Consider the following 11,971-nt stretch of genomic DNA (forward strand, 5'->3'; position numbering starts at 1 on the left):
CATTCAGAAAACTAAGATCATGGCATCTGGTCCCATCACTTCATGGCAAACAGATGGGGACACCATGGAAACAGGGAGAGACTTTATTTTCTTGGGCTCCAAAATCACTGCAGATGATGACTACAGCCATTAAATTAAAAGACACTTCCTCCTTGGAGGAAAAGCTATGACCAACCTAGACAGCATATTAAAAAGCAGAGACATTACTTTGCCAACAAAAGTCCATCTAGTCAAAGCCATGGTTTTTCCAGTAGTCATGAATGGATGTGACAGTTGGACTATAAAGAAAGGTGAGCACCAAAGAACTGATGCTTTTGAACTGTGGTGTTGGGGAAGACTCTTGAGTCCTTTGGACTGCAGGGAGAACCAACCAGTAAATCCTAAAGGAAATCAGTCCTGAATATTCATTGGAAGGACTGATGTTGAAGCTGAAACTCCAATACTTTGGCCACCTGATGCGAAGGACTGACTCATTTGAAAAGACCTTGATGCTGGGAGAAATTGAGGGCGGGAGGAGAAGGGGACGACAGAGGATGAGATGGTTGGATGGCGTCACCAACTCGATGGGCATGAGTTTGAGTAAGCTCCAGGAGTTGGTGATGGACAGGGAAGCCTGGTGTGCTGCAGTCCATGGGGTCACAAAGAATCGGATACGACTGAGCAACTGAACTGAACTGAGTAGGCCGAAGTGATCAGGCAGTAACTGTGGTGCCTGAAGTGGTGGAAGATAAGGTTGGAAATGCAGATATTGACCAAACTCTGAAGTGCTTTAAATCAAGATGAGGGATGTTTACTTCTCTGGTTTCCTAGAAAGTTTTTTGAGCGTGGATGTGAAGTTAAATTTGATTTGGAATGCACTGCTGGTGGCATGCTGTGGGATGGGTTGCAGAGCAGAAGAGCTGAAAGTAGTGATACAGGTCAACTGAAACTGTAATGGAGAAGCAGAAAGTTGAGGAGAATTCGCAGGCACAAAACTGCCAGGAGTTGACTTGGTGGGTGATGAGCTGGCTAGAGTTGATGATACCAACCAGAATTTTAAACTTAAGTAACTGAGATGATGGTGTTACCCTTCACTAGAGTGGAGAGGAGTTGATGTGAAGTCACAGGTGAGTTTTTTCTTGAACATATTATATAGAAGGTGAATGAGGTAGTCCTGTAAATATCCTGGGTCTAGAGCTGGAATTTGAGCTAGAGACATTGATAGTTACCTCCCTAGAAAAGATTGTTGAATCATGAAATTAACAGAGTGAAAAATAAACCGAACAGGGAATTCCCTGGTGGTCCAGTCGTTAGGACTCAGTGCTTTCACTGCAGTGGCCTGGGTTCAGTCCCTGGTTGGGGAACTAAGATCTTGCAAGCAGCATAGTACAACAAAGCAAAACAAAAAAACCCACTAAATGCATTAAAAAATAAATTAAACTGAATGCTTTGAAAAGGGGTGTAGCCACCGAAGGCCAGTGAGGAGCTGTGATCCTACACATTGGAAGAGAACCTAGAGAAGGACACGGCTGCCCCGGAGGGCGCTGTGGTGGAGAGTAGACCTCAGAGGGGCTGTGCAGTGAGTGCTGGCAGTTACGCAGCACCCACGTCACAAAAGGAAAACAGGAAATGAGTTGGAGGGAGCACGTGTCATTTACTTGTGGATAGGTTTGCCAATAGTGGCCTCAGGGGGGAAATAAGAGTTGTGGGAAATTTTCTAGTCAGTTGATCTATTCACATATTTGAAAGTTATAGAAGCTTGATATTTAAGAATAGAGCAAACCATACAAGGGAATAGAAACTGTTTAGAATCTTTTAGCCTTCTCTTCCACCCCCCACCCCAACATACACACATATCCAATCTCCATTTACCAGTGGAGATAGTTATCTAAAAGTTGAGTGATTCGAATCCCAGACACTGAATAGGCTTTACTTTTGAAGGATGGCAGTCTTACTTTAGTCTAGCATGGTAGTTCTCAAATTTGTATGTGAAAGTTACTGTATGTGACACCATTAAATGCTGGCAAGGATGCAGAAAAACTAGATCACTCATCCACTGCTGCAGGTAAAATGGTACAGCCACTCTGGAAAATGGTGTGGTGGTTTCTTATGAAGAAACACATACACAGAGATTAATGAGTGTGAGTAAAACTGGGGAAAATATAAATAAAAATTAATGGGTGACAGCAACATCAATATCCTGCTTGTGATAGTGTGCTGTAGTGCTTTGCATGTTGTTTTTTGAGAGAGACACTGGATCTCTCTGTATTAATTCTTAAAACTGCATGTGAATCTGTATCTCAAGTTTTTTTGTTTTGTTTTTTTAACAAAACAGGAAACAGACCAAAAATTACTGTATGAGTTGCATATGCACAACCATGTAAACCGCTTTATGGGCATACTCAGTTTGGGAGGTCATTTTGACTGCCTGACTTTTCATCTCACAAGTGAACGCAAGTGACTCCATTAGACCAGAGAAATTGAGATTCAGAGTCCTCATGGAGGAGCCAGCCTTAGAAAGGAGAGAGGCACGATTATATCTGAAGCTGAGAAGAGGGAATAAGGAATCCTGCAGAGGAAGTTGGCTTTGTGGGGAAAGTTGAGCAATTGATAGAGCGGTATGACTGATGATGAAGCCATCTAAGACGGCAGGACGTGGATGGGGTGACTTCGGTGAGGGCAGAGTAGGTTTGACACAGATGTCCAGATGAGTGGCATGGGCCCAGCTAAGTCTGGCTACATAAGCAACGTGCTCTTCTTCCCATTCTTAGGGCTCTCAGACCTGGAGATCCTGGATTCTGCACCCGGGCAGAGGTCCCCATGCCCTCGAACAAGGACTATGTTGTCAGGCCCAAGTGGAATGTGGAAATGGAATCATCCAGGGTAAGTAATCAGTCCAGGGACAGCAAGCTGGATCTGAAATTCAGATTACTGTCTGTCTTTTACTTCATGTTTGAGAACCCTTAAGCAGCTCTTAAGGTTTATCTGATTTGAAGAGAGCTATTTTCTCTTTTGGAGAAGACAATGTCACCCCACTCCAGTACTCTTGCCTGGACAAGCCCATGGACGGAGGAGCCTGGTAGGTTGCAGTCCATGGGGTCGCTAAGAGTCGGACATGACTGAGCGGCTTCACTTTCACTTTTCACTTCCAAGCATTGGAGAAGGAAATGGCAACCCACTCCAGTGTTCTTGCCTGGAGAACCCCAGGGATGGGGGAGCCTGGTCCAGTCAGATAAAGACCATTATTACTGGTGAGCATTAGTTCAGACTATAAGAAACATTATCAGTTGGGAAGTTTCTTCATATTAACTCCTTTTATTTCAACTGAACTTTGAAGGCTAGTGTTTTGGTATAGTCTTTTTTTTTTAGAACCCTGAGAAACAGGACTCACCTGCTTTTGCAGCCTACCCCTCCCTTCCTGTTTAGCTGTTTTTAAGTCAGTCTGTTATGAAGTGTTTAGGGTAGACACTGTCACCATCGCTGTAAATACTACTCGGTGATCCTCATTGCTGCTCAGTAATCTTTCTTTGTTCTCCATTCAAACTACTCTTTCTAGCCTGGTATTCTTAAAAAGGGCCTAAGCCGATTGGAAAAGCATAAGAGGAGATTTGCAGAACAGAAACGACTCAGCAAAGTGCACCGTGCTGTCAAGTTCAGCATTGAAAGCAACAGGATGCCCCTGTAGGCCGGGCCCTGCTAGAGCGTTACCTGGGAGGTATCCCCAAGGAAGCATGCTCTGCATGGGCTTGAGCAGCTAGAGTGGAAACAAGTGTGTGCGTGCTTTCCTAACCAGAAAAGGCCAGGACCTCTTTATTCTGAAATAATGACCGTGCCAGGCACCCAGTGACATTCTAGTCGTCCTGAATATTTAGAAATTGATCTGAGGTTCCCTTCTTTTATCAGTACCCCAGTACATAATTACCTCACTGATAGATATTTTGGTCTTTCTGCCTGGTACCCTTTTTATTAAAAAGGTTTTTGTCAGGGCCCAGAATCAGAGTGGCTGGTCTGCCTTACAGGCATATAAGCTGGTTAGTAGCATCCAGGTGGAAGGGAGGTGGCTTCCTGTTGTCAGTGGCTCAGTAACCTGCCTTTGAGGGCTCATTGCATAAATCCTGACACTGAATACTGAGGAGATAAATTTAACTGATATACAGTTGGTCCATGGCTGGAAATGAAGACGACCTTGGGACATTCACAAAGCCAGACCCGCTGACCTGCTGTGCTCCCGGGTTACCAGCAGCACTCTGCTGCAGTGAACAGTTGAGAGTCTGCCCTCTGTGACCCCTGCTTGGGCAGCTGTTTCCACAGACACTCACTTTCCTGCAGGTTCACTTTGCTACTATCAAGACCAAGCACACAGTCTTATTTACTGAGAATAAATAAAGGGCAGAAGAGCACTGGTTCTGTGCTTAGAATTCCTTCATCTCTGCTTCCTTCCCTATTTTCTCCCCACTACCCCTCCTTTTGGTCACACCTTGTGGCTTGTGGGGTCTCAGTTCTCTGACCAGGAATTGAACCCGGGCAGTGAAAACCTGAAGTCCTAACCATAAGACCACCAGGGACGTCCCCTCCTTCCCTTTTCTCTTCTGTCTATTTCTGTTTCCCTTGATATCCCTCCTTCCCCTCCCCACCACCCCTGTTTTTCTTTACCTTTACTATTCTCACTGTCTCTTCCTTTCTTTTATTCTTCTCTTTCATACTATATTTTCTTCCCCAGCACACTTATTTTAGAAAATCAGGATCTACAATAGGGCAGAGAAAAATGTAATAAAAAATCGTAGTGGCCAGTCTTTTTTGGAAGGGCATGTGCCTGTCTGCTGGTGTTGATAGTTTAGATCCCACCCTCCCTGTAGGTGTTGGGGAGGTGGGAAGAGGTGGCCCGGCCTCCTGCTAGACTGAGACATGACCAGCATGAGGAGAGGGAAGTTCAGAGTTCTCCTTTGTCCAACATTCCCAAGATCAAAATGGACTGTTATTTATCTTGGCCTGTCTGGCTTATAGAGCTCTGTCTGAAAAATAATAATAAAGCATGTTTTGGGAGCTGGTCTCATAGCTCAGTTGTTAAAGGATCTGCCTGGAATGCAAGCGACCTGGGTTCGATTCCTGGGTTGGGAAGATCCCCTGGAGAAGGAAATGGCAATCCACTCCAGTATTCTTGCCTGGAGAATCTCGTGGATGGAAGAGCCTGGCAGGCTACTGTCCCTGGGGTTGCAAGAGTCGGACACAACTTAGCGACTAAACTACAAACCACCACATCCCATGTTACATTTCAGTAAATTGTCCTGACACTGTTTCCCTATTAAGATTCCTTACATATTCCCTCAAGACTCTCACACTGTACAGACACTAATGAATATTACTGGAAAACATGCTTCCTAAGAGAAAACTGGTGTGAATTAACGGCTTTCACATGAAATTCTTTTTAAGTGTAATTTTATTTTTGAAATTACATGAGTAAATATACTGTAGAATAACCCCCCTTCCCCAAAGTTCTATTCTTCCTCCATGTAAAGCACCACTGTTAACAATTTTGATGTATTACATGTATTTTCAGTAATATTTTAAACTTAGTTTTTCCTGCTTATAATTAAAAATTTGAGATTATAAAAAGAAAAATCACTCACCACTCAAAAGCAATTTGACAAAAATTTTGGCTTGTTTTCTATTGATATTTTAATATAATTAAAATTATATTTATATAATTTTGATCACTTCCTCTCAGTAAACCACCTTATATATTTATCATTTGTAATGGCTGCGTAAGTCTGTCTATAATGTAAAAATATATTAGTAATTTCTTAATTTGTCTATAGTTTCTGATTTTTCACTTCTAAATAATTTAATAACCTGCACTACATTGTATGTTTATATGCTAATTTATTCCATGGAATGCTTTTAAAATAACATTAAAATGACAAAGCAGTGCATGTTTTTATATAAATCTTTAAATACAAAAAGCACAAATAACCCAAAAAAACAAAGTAAATAGCAACGGGACCATACCTATCAATAATTACCTTAAATGTAAATGGATTAAATGCCCCAAACAAAAGACAAAGACTGGCTGAATGGATACAAAAACAAGACCCCTATATATGCTGTCTGCAAGAGACCCACCTCAAAACAAGGGACACATACAGACAGAAAGTGAAGGGATGGAAAAAAATATTTCATGCAAATGGAGACCAAAAGAAAGCAGGAGTCGCAATACTCATATCAGATAAAATAGACTTTCAAATAAAGGCTGTGAAAAGAGACAAAGAAGGACACTACATAATGATCAAAGGATCAATCCAAAAAGAAGATACAACAATTATAAATATATATGCACCCAACATAGGAAAGGAGCACCACATATGTAAGGCAAATGCTAATGAGTATGAAAGGGGAAATTAACAATAACACAGTAATAGTGGGAGACTTTAATACCCCACTCACACCTATGGATAGATCAACTAAACAGAAAATTAACAAGGAAACACAAACTTTAAATGACGCAATGGACCATCTAGACCTAATTGATATCTATAGGACATTTCACCCCAAAACAATCAATTTCACCTTTTTCTCAAGTGCACACGGAACCTTCTCCAGAATAGATCACATCCTGGGCCATAAATCTAGACTTGGTAAATTCAAAAAAATTGAAAGCATTCCAGTCATATTTTCTGACCACAATGCAGTAAGATTAGACCTCAATTACAGGAAAAAAAAAAAAAACTATAAAAAATTCAAACATATGGAGGCTAAATAACACACTTCTGAATAACCAACAAATCATAGAAAAAACAAAATATGCATAAAAACAAATGAAAATGAAAACACAACAACCCAAAACCTATGGGACACTGTAAAAGCAGTGCTAAGGGGAAGGTTCATAGCATTACAAGCTTACCTCAAGAAACAAGAAAAAAGTCAAATAAATAACCTAACTCTACACCTAAAGCCACTAGAGAAGGAAGAAATGAAGAACCCCAGGGTTAGTAGAAGGAAAGAAATCTTAAAAATTAGGGCAGAAATAAATGCAAAAGAAACAAAAGAGACCATAGCAAAAATCAACAAAGCTAAAAGCTGGTTTTTTTAAAAGATAAACAAAATTGACAAACCATTAGCTGGACTCATTAAGAAACAAAGGGAGAAGAACCAAATCAACAAAATTAGAAATGAAAATGGAGAGATCACAACAGACAACAATGAAATACAAGGGATCATAAGAGACTACTACCAGCAGCTCTATGCCAATAAAATGGACAACTTGGAAGAAATGGACAAATTCCTAGAAAAGTATAACTTTCCAAAACTGAACCAGGAAGAAAGAGATCTTAACAGACCCATCACAAGCACAGAAATCAAAACTGTAATCAGAAATCTTCCAGCAAACAAAAGCCCAGGACCAGATGGCTACACAGCTGGATTCTACCAAAAGTTTAGAGAAGAGCTAACACCTATCTTACTCAAACTCTTCCAGAAAATTGCAGAAGAAGGTAAACTTCCAAACTCATTCTATGAGGCCACCATCACCCTAATTCCAAAACCAGACAAAGGTGCCACACAAAAAAAGAAAACTATAGGCCAATATCACTGATGAACATAGATGCAAAATTCCTTAACAAAATTCTAGCAAACAGAATCCAACAACATATTAAAAAGATCATACACCATGACCAAGTGGGCTTTATCCCAGGGATGCAAGGATTCTTTAATATCTGCAAATCAATCAATGTAGTACACCACATTAACAAATTGAAAGATAAAAACCATATGATTATCTCAATAGATGCAGAAAAAGCCTTTGACAAAATTCAACATCCATTTATGATTAAAACTCTCCAGAAAGCAGGAATAGAAGAAACATACCTCAACATAATAAAAGCTATATATGACAAATCCACAGTAAGCATTACCCTCAATGGTGAAAAATAGAAAGCATTTGCCCCAAAATCAGGAACAAGACAAGGGTGCCCACTTTCACCACTACTATCCAACATAGTTTTGGAAGTCTTGGCCACAGCAATCAGAGCAGAAAAAGAAATAAAAGGAATCCAGATAGGAAAAGAAGAAGTGAAACTCACATTGTTTGCAGATGACATGATCCTCTGCATAGAAAACCCTAAAGACTCTACCAGAAAATTACTAGAGCTAATCAATGAATATAGAAAAGTTGCAGGATAAAAAATTAACACACAGAAATCCCTTGCATTCCTATACACTAACAATGAGAAAACAGAAAGAGAAATTAAGGAAACAATACCATTCACCATTGCAACAAAAAGAATAAAATACTTAGAAGTATATCTACCTAAAGAAACAAAAGACCTATACATAGAAAACTATAAAACACTGATGAAAGAAATCAAAGATGACACAAATAGATGGAGAAATACACCGTGTTCATGGATTGGAAGAAGCAATATTGTCAAAATGGCTATTCTACCCAAAGCAATCTATAGATTCAATGCAATCCCTATCAAGCTACCAACGGTATTCTTCACAGAACTAGACCAAATAATTTCACAATTTGTATGGAGATACAAAAAACCTCGAATAGCCAAAGCAATCTTGAGAAAGAAGAATGGAACTGGAGGAATCAACCTGCTTGACTTCAGGCTCTACTACAAAGCCACAGTCATCAAGACAGTATGGTACTGGCATAAAGACAGAAATGTAGATCAATGGAACAAAATAGAAAGCCCAGAGATAAATCCACGTACCTATGGACACCTTATCTTCGAAAAAGGAGGCAAGAATATACAATGGAAAAAAGACAACCTCTTTAACAAGTGGTGCCGGGAAAATTGGTCAACCACTTGTAAAAGAATGAAACTAGAACACTTTCTCCCAGCCAAGTACTAACCAGGCCCGACCCTGCTTAGCTTCCAAGATCAGACAAGATTGGGTGCATTCAGGGTGGTATGGCCGTAGACTAGAACACTTTCTAACACCATACACAAAAATAAACTCAAAATGGATTAAAGATCTAAATGTAAGACCAGAAACTATAAAACTCCTAGAGGAGAACACAGGCAAAACACTCTCCAACATAAATCACAGCAAGATCCTCTATGACCCACCTCCCAGAATACTGGAAATAAAAGCAAAAATAAACAAATGGGACCTAATTAAACTTAAAAGTTTTTGCACAACAAAGGAAAGTATAAGCAAGGTGAAAAGACAGCCTTCAGAATGGGAGAAAATACTAGCAAATGAAGCAACAGACAAAGGATTAATCTCAAAAATATACAAGCAACTCCTGCAGCTCAATTCCAGAAAAATAAATGACCCAATCAAAATATGGGCCAAAGATCTAACACACATTTCTTCCAAAGAAGACATACAGATGGCTAACAAACACATGCTCAACATCACTCATTATCAGAGGAAAAAACCTCAGTGAAGTACCATTACACGCCAGACAGAATGGCTGCTATCCAAAAGTCTACAAGCAATAAATGCTGGAGAGGGTGTGGAGAAAAGGGAACACTCTTACACTGTTGGTAGGAATGCAAACTAGTACAGCCACTATGGAGAACAGTGTGGAGATTCCTTAAAAAACTGGAAATAGAACTGCCATATGACCCAGCAATCCCACTCCTGGACATACACACCGAGGAAACCAGATCTGAAAGAGACACATGTACCCCAATGTTCATCGCAGCACTGTTTATAATAGCCAGGACATGGAAGCAACCTAGATGCCCATTAGCAGACAAATGGATAAGAAAGCTGTGGTACATATACACCATGGAATATTACTCAGCCATTAAAACGAATGCATTTGAATCAGTTCTAATGAGATGGATGAAACTGGAGCCCATTATACAGAGTGAAGTAAGACAGAAAGATAAAGACCAATACAGTATATTAACGCATATATATGGAATTTAGAAAGATGGTAATGATAACCCTACATGCAAGACAGAAAAAGAGACACAGATGTATAGAACAGACTTTTGGACTCTATGGGAGAAGGCGAGGGTGGGATGATCTGAGAGAACAGCATCGAAACATGTATATTATCAAGTGTGAAACAGATCACCAGTCCAGGTTGGATGCATGAGACAATTGCTCGGGGCTGGTGCACTGGGATGACCCAGAGGGATGGGATGGGGAGGAGGTGGGAGGGGGGTTCAGGATGGGGAACACATGCAAATCCATGGCTGATTCATGTCAATGTATGGCAAAAACCACTACAATATTGTAAAGTAATTAGCCTCCAACTAATAAAAATAATTGAGGAAAAAAAAGCACAAATAAACTTAGTGTCACTTGTAATCCCACCACACCTTATATTAACATTCTGGGTTATTTCTTTAATCCTTTATATATGTGTGCATAAACATATTATTACTGGTTTGGAGTTTCTTTTGTTGTGGCGGTAGTGTTTTAACTTTTAAGCAAAATTGTGATCATTTTCTTTTATACCTTGTTAGGTTTGTGTTTTACTTAACATGGTAAAAATTCATTTGAGTAAACATTCTTCAGTGACTAAATATTGTATTATAATATGATTGTACCATATTTTTTAAAGCAAACCCATCTTGCTAATCTTTTAGGCTACTTTTGATTTTTCACTGATAAAGTGGTGCAGCAATTCAGTTTTACTGTCCTAGGGTGTAGGACTAAGAAATCAAGAGAGAAGTTATTGAATTTGACATGCTAGGTACTCAGTTTTGTGTATTTTCAGACTTGGGGTAACCAGGCATTTGCCAGCTACAGGTCTTATTATCTATAACAAGGAGTAAATCAGCGCAGCCTGGGCATGTCCCAGTTGCTGAGGTTAGAGGGCTCAAATTCTTACAGAATGTGCTGGGAGTGGACAAGAAGTCCAGGCTGATGTGTAGAGCTGCTGGGGGTTGGGCAGTGGGCAGAGATCTGAGCAGGTAAGGCTCCCAGTGTGCACTGACTGCATATACTGAAAATTGGGGCACATTGTCTGAAAGGAAGTCAGATACTTGGGACTGTCCAGAAATCTGGGGTATTGCATAGGGCGATAGTTCTTTCTCATCTGATAATGAATTTTTACACCCCCTCACAGGGCTAGTGCCAAATACTAAAATTGATGTTAATATAATATTTGTAATTGGGATGTACATAGAAAATCTAGGATGGATATCAATGTAGCTCTTATTCAAGAATGATTTATTAGAGATCCTTGCTTATATCTGATGTAGAAGCTGAATCTAAAGGTGAGATAAGCCTAGGAGGGGTTCCCCAACTCAAAAGAACTTCACCACACTAGTACCAGCCCTAAAGTATCTCCTAGTCTCTACCTTATTTTAGCATTCTTTGAATTAAGCTTCACAGGTGATTCAGTAGTAAATTTCTGGGGAAAAGAACTAAAAGACCTCATCTCTTTTTAACTACTCAGCATTCATGAAGATTGGGATTGCTGGCATTACTGTAGCAAACAAGAGGTGTTTGCCGTGATCCAACATAAATGGCAGACCTTTTCAGCATTTCCTAAAGGTGTCAACTTCTTGGAGACCACACTTTTTTGAGACATAACAATCTTTTCAAAATATAGAAAAAGTTACCTAACAACAAATCTTTAACCATAAAAGGGCAAGTAGAAAGAGAATGCAAGAAGTAGTAAGCCCCTTGGATCAAGAGACTTAATTTACTTTTCTTTTTGTGTCAAACTGATTGCAAAGTAATAGTAACAGTAGTAGTAGCTGATGTTTATTTTGAGCCCTGATTGTGTGCTTGTATTTTTTATTATTACCTGATTCACTTCTCCCAGCAGTCCCAAAAGTCCTTCAGACAAGGGGCATCATTTGCACAGGGTTATAGAACCCTGACTATTTCTAATCTGAAACTAGAGCTCCAGCAAGCACTTAGCAGTTCTGATCTCATTCGTTACACTTACGGTTTTTTGTCGATGACTTTCCTTGCCTTCGAAGATCATAATTTTTTATGCCAACACTGTTTGAACTTGTATATGTCAAATGGTCACCTCCATATGCAGTCTTTGAAAGGGAAAAGCATACAG

Source organism: Cervus elaphus, chromosome 33, assembly GCF_910594005.1.
Source record: "Cervus elaphus chromosome 33, mCerEla1.1, whole genome shotgun sequence".
In the NCBI taxonomy this organism is placed as follows: domain Eukaryota; kingdom Metazoa; phylum Chordata; class Mammalia; order Artiodactyla; family Cervidae; genus Cervus; species Cervus elaphus.